Here is a 5,724-nt window from a genome sequence, read left to right as displayed (position 1 = left end):
GTCCCCAGGTCAAATTCTGACTTCAGAGTCCCTTGGGTTCTTGTTCGCACTGCCCCTCACACAGTCTGGTTTGAAAGTATTTTAAACACAGCAAGAACAGTGAGACTGGGAAACGAAGACAAGGGGTCAAATCACGACTCAGTTTTCTCTTCTAATAAACAAGAAAAAGAGCATCCCTAACTCAAGGCATGTGCCAGGTCATGAATGTAAGAAGAGCGTTATGAAAACCCCACAGAGCTCTGTTGACACATAAGCGCATGCTCACCATTATACCAACCTCTCCATCATTCCGTTTTCACTTTCATCTCCTCCTAACCCTTAGCTACTCCTTACCCTCATCTAAGGAACCCCAGCCTGAGCCACATCTCTTCCCTTGAGACACCATCCCACTCCCAGCCCAGAGCTGGAGCCCACTCTATGTTTGAATTGTTTATACTACACTCACAATTGGGTTTATCATGAGTTGTGTCAAAGATTAGCGGAGCCAGAGAGTCATTTCCTCCCATGAAAACTCTTGAAATTATTAACAGGAAACAGATGATCAGGGAGGGCTCATCGGCCTCCCACCCCAGCCCTGGGAACTTTGGGCATTTCCAAGGCCATATGTCCCCTCCCTAGGCTCTAATTTCTCACTAGGTCAAACTATACCTGAGACAATGGCAACTGAGCCCATGAAGAAGCTTTGGCCTCTGTGTGGCACAGGAGGTCTGACCCAGCAGTGGATTGTGGGTTTAGCTGGTTTATAGCCAAGAATTTGTTTCCTCCGGAAACAATTCCTTAGGAGAGCTAGGTTCCCAGGAGGACTACGGCAATCTGCAAGAAGCCCTGGGCAGCAGAGTCTGAGCACTTGCTGGATTTTTGCACCTTGGTGGCAAAGTAAAGGGAGGAGGCAAGTGACCCCTTTGAGAAGGATGGATTCTATCGCAAAGCAGGGAGTCCAGCCAGGAGGGAAGCTGTGCCCCTAAATAGTCCCAGTTCTCAGGAGCCTGAGGCAAAAGGATGGACCATTCAAGGGCATAAAGGGTAAAAAGAATCTGTTTAGAGACTGACAGACAGGCAGAGACACAGAAAGAGAGAAGCAGAGAGGGAGGGAGGACAGAGAGGGGAAGAGGGCACAAATATGAGCTGAGGTTCCCAGAGAAAAGGCCACGCCCACGTGAAACTTTCTATTTGACTGAGGAGAACTTCCATTATTGTGCAGGGTTAGAATGTGGCAGATCCACAGCCAAATCCTTTTAGACTCTCTTAGCCCCTTAAATGGCCATTTATTGCCCATCTCTGTGTGTGGCCCAATATCTTTGTGGAATGTAGGACAGACACCTAGTCTCTACCAGCACAAAGACTAAGAATGTCACCAGGAAGTTTCTAAGGCCCACAGCAGAAGTTTGGGGGCTTTGCTGTAAATATAACTTTGCTATGTGATGTTTCCACTAACATGTTTAAGGAGTGTTTTGGTTCAGAATTTTCTTTAAAACACTGTAAAAACCTCAAGGAACTGTGACCACAGTGGAGCACAGTATTTGGGGTAACCTAAATCTGTGTTCCCAGGTCATACACACTCATATTTGCTCCCAGGATAAACTGTTTCTTCTTTCCTTGAAGGGAAGAGCTGGGCCTCTTTGTATGAATAACGGAAGAGGGAGATCGAGGAGGGGAACGGTAGAGAAAGAGAAAAGAAGAGGAAAGGAGAAAAGGAAGGAACAAGAGAAAAGGAGGGGAGGGGAAGGGCGGGGCGGGATTCAGGTTCACTACAAGAGGCTAAGTAATTCACTTCCTTTCTCCAAATCTCAATTACACAAAACAGGGGTGTCCTCACCACCATCCCTCAATGTTCTGACACTCTGTGACTCTTTGGGACTGCATTAGGCGAACATTGATAGGAGTTAAATCTGTGTTTTTACCCTCTAAGGCAGTTCTCAACCTTCCTGAGGCTGTGACCCTTTACTACAGTTCTTCATGTGGTGGGGACCCCCCAACCATCAGTTTTTTTCCTTGCTCTTCATAACAGTAATTTTCCTGCTGTTATGAATTGAGTGTATATTTAATATGCAGCCCAAGGTGTTGAGACCCACATGCTGAGAAAGACTGTTCCAAGGGCTTATTTCCCACCTGTTGACACTCCTCAAACTTCCTTTCCACCAACTAAACTGCATTCTCCAAAGTTTCTCCTTCCTGTTGGTTCCTCCAGTCCCAACCCTGGCTTCTTTGCAGCATCAGAAAGCACTCTGATAGTGACAGCTCTCACTACTGTGAAGAGAGTCCATCAGTTTCTCTTATCATGAATTTTCACTTTCGAACATAGATAAATTCCTTTATCTAAGGGAATCCTTTATTTTCTGGATTTTCAGGCAATAAAATAAGAAGTAAAAAAGTTCAGTCGAGGCACTAATTAAAGTGCCTGGTATGATAGTCAAGAGTTACCTGAAGCAGTCATCCATGCTCGCACGGATCATGCATGGTGCTTGGTTAAGCTTGCATTGAAGCGCTTGGGTCCAGTATAGTTGCACACAGGTGAACTACTGATAGACTTACGGCTATGCTGTAAACCTGGATTCCTTTTGTGTGGAGATAATAAAACCAGATATTTGTGGACTACCATTGCTTTGCACAGGGTTCTTTTTGCTGTGCTAAGGACAGGACCTGGGGTTCCAAGCCTGAGAAAATCAACTTGAGGGGATGTCTTACTCTGCACTAGCTTTTGTTGTTGTTCACATGGTGTTATGTTTTCAAAACCAGGATTTAACAAGCCGAGAAGAAGAACTTTGACTTGTGAGTGGGAGGAAGAGCAATACTAGCAATTTCTAACTAACAAGAACAATTTCATCTAGAAGAATGAAAGGAGAAATTGCTGTCTCCGTGTATATACCTTCAAAGAATTAGACATTTATCCTCAAACATCCAGATCATAAAAAGGGACTGTGTAAGCTAGCTCATAAATAAAGTCATCTCCTAGGTTCCGAAGAAAGTTACGAGACCCACTCTATCAATCCCTTCACCCCACAGTAGCTCAAGAATGTCATGGGGAAAATGTTCTTTAAGAAATGCATTGCAAAGTCTAGAAACTAAAAACAGACAAGCTGTTTTACTCAACAGACCACTGTTTTCCTAAATCATCCAAAGCCCAATTAGAATTCCAAGGACATTTGTTTGAAATCCATAACCCTGGTGAACTCAAATTAAGCAAGTGTGTGCCATACAGGAAGGGCGTGGTGACACACACTGGAGCAGGCAGAGGGCATGAGCTGAGTGCTAGAACACCAGGCAAAGTCAAGGGCATCTGAGGTTGCTGGGAACATGAAGATGTAGACCTATACAGAAGTCCAACTCGAGGAGGGCGGGATGCCATCCGACAGCTTCCGAGCCATCTGGAGTCTCCTGGCCACAGAGTACAGATGGAGTCTGAGAAAGGCAGCAGAAGCTAGCCTTGCTCTCCATGGAAAGTGGGCTCCTTGCTTTCCCAGGAAAAGGGGCTCCAGACAGAGCTCTTGAGTGCTGTTGCTATCTGAGGCAACTAATTGACTGTGGAAAGTAGAGTAAGTAAAACGTGGAGTTATAGAGACAAGGTCACAAGGGTCCACGGAATAATGCAAAATGGACTGTATGCACTCACCTGGTCTTGGGTCAGAGGAATCTTGGCCAGACTGGGGTTAAATGGAAGGGAAGGCAGAAACTTCTATCTACCACCTTCTGTTTTCATTAGTCACTCTGATGGAACATCAGGCCAGAGCAGCAGATTTGCATAGCCCTTGGAGGCACCATGGGCACACTCACATATGACAGGCATGTAAGTATTTCCATAGACGGGTGGTGCAGATTCGCCTTTCTCCAGCATGCTCACGTATCATGCATGAGTTCAGCATGCTCTTCCTCCTCCTCTTCCTTCTTTTTAAAACATGCTTCTCCCACAACCATTGGGAAAAATATGATAATAACTTTATTCACCATAAGGCGTGTGTAACAGATAATGGACTGTCAAGGGCCAGGGAGTCCATTAAAAAATATTGATCTGGAGACATAAAGAGAAGCAATGGCCTGTTCCTCAGAACAAGAGCTGCTCAGAGAGAAACCAGAAAAGGCCTTGTGGTGTCATCTGCCCCTCCAATTCCTTTAGCTCCTCTTTTGGCTCTAAGATTGAAATGTCTAAACATCCCCTCCCCCTTCCAGTATAATCTCTCATTTTCAACCTCTGTTATTCATGTGTTTGGCATAGTCCAATACATATGTCAATATTATCAATATCCTTCTAAAGAACGCCTCTATTCCCCTTTCTGACCCTGGCGTCATTTTTCTGGAGGCTCTTGGTTTCGCCTCTGCTGACTCATCTGCTTTGGATTGTTGTTTTTTGACTTTTCTTTTGACTTGTGACCTGGCCTATCTTCCTCGGCAGGAAATTCATTTGGCATTCTGAAGCCTGTGACTGGGAAGACTGATGGCCCCCAGGCACAGAGTGGCTTCCGTGCTTCCTTCCATGGGGGTGGAGTGGAGGTGGGGGTTCTGCTTCACATCAGTGAAAATGAGCCAGTAGGAATGGAGGCCTGATGGCAACAACCCCTGACAAGCTCCCAGGGCGAGAGCGTGAGAAAGGCAATAGGCCTGATGCTGCCGAGAAGAAGCAACGGAAGGTGTGAGAAGCCCTCAGGTTCCCAGCATCCTAACCAGAGTGACGTGTCCAATAGAGGTGGCAGCCTGCCAACCCTACTCATCAGCATCCTCTCATGTAACAATCCAAGGAGATGACTTCAGTGTGGAAGCTTCTAGAGCCCTCAAAGAAATTCCTCACCTTAACATATGTCATTTAGTCATCCTGAAGCTTGCAATACCATGAAGGGACTGGCTCCTCAGAAAAAATGGTGCTTTTATTGAATTGCATGGGCTAAAACGTTAAAAAGTAACATAGCACAGATTTATACCAAGATGTCTTCCTCCCAAAGTTCTGTGCCTGCCAAAGCATGGAAAACCGATCATGTAACGACAAACGCATAAGGCCCCGCTGCTTTCAGCCAGAACTTTCAGCAATGAGGAAACAGCCCTGAGAAACTAAGTCTCCCTGGTACCCTCGGTTCTCTAAATTGCCACAGATGCCTCAGTGTTATCATCTCCAAAATGGGAATGATAAATGATCCCAGACTTTGTGCAACTTAGTGGAGAAATTCAAATAATCATTTCCAATGAACATAAAACACTTCTCCTGGAGGTGTGATTATTCCTTATTGATTGGGTTTGGCTCTCCATGAGAGGTTTGTGACAAGTCTTTACCCCAGGCAACGAGTGGGACTTGCTCGCTGTACCTACAAGAGAATGTGTGAGAAACAGAACTAAGACTAAGGTGCTATGGACCGGGTTTTGGTACATCACCTCCATTTATAGATGGAAGCCTTAACCCATAAGCTGACAGGGATGCAGATGGGAAGCCTTCAGGCAGGGGTTCAATCAACAAGGTTATTATGAATGAGTTGATGCCCTTACAAAAGGAACCTAAAGATTCTCCCTGTCAATCTATTGCCACGTGGGAACGGAAACCATCAGTCTGCAATCAGAAAGCTCTCAAGAGACCCCGATGGCTCCAGTGCCCCATCCCAGACTTCACGCTACCAAACTGCAAGAAATCAACATCTGTTTATAAGCCTCCCAGTCTGCTTAATCACAGCAGCAGCCTGGAGTGATGAGACAAAGAGGAAGGCCCAGGTAGGTACAGGAATGCTCCAGAGTACCAGCATTTGGTGC

This window comes from Microtus ochrogaster, unplaced genomic scaffold, assembly GCF_000317375.1.
Source record: "Microtus ochrogaster isolate Prairie Vole_2 unplaced genomic scaffold, MicOch1.0 UNK26, whole genome shotgun sequence".
In the NCBI taxonomy this organism is placed as follows: domain Eukaryota; kingdom Metazoa; phylum Chordata; class Mammalia; order Rodentia; family Cricetidae; genus Microtus; species Microtus ochrogaster.
Note: the sequence above shows the minus strand (reverse complement) of the source record.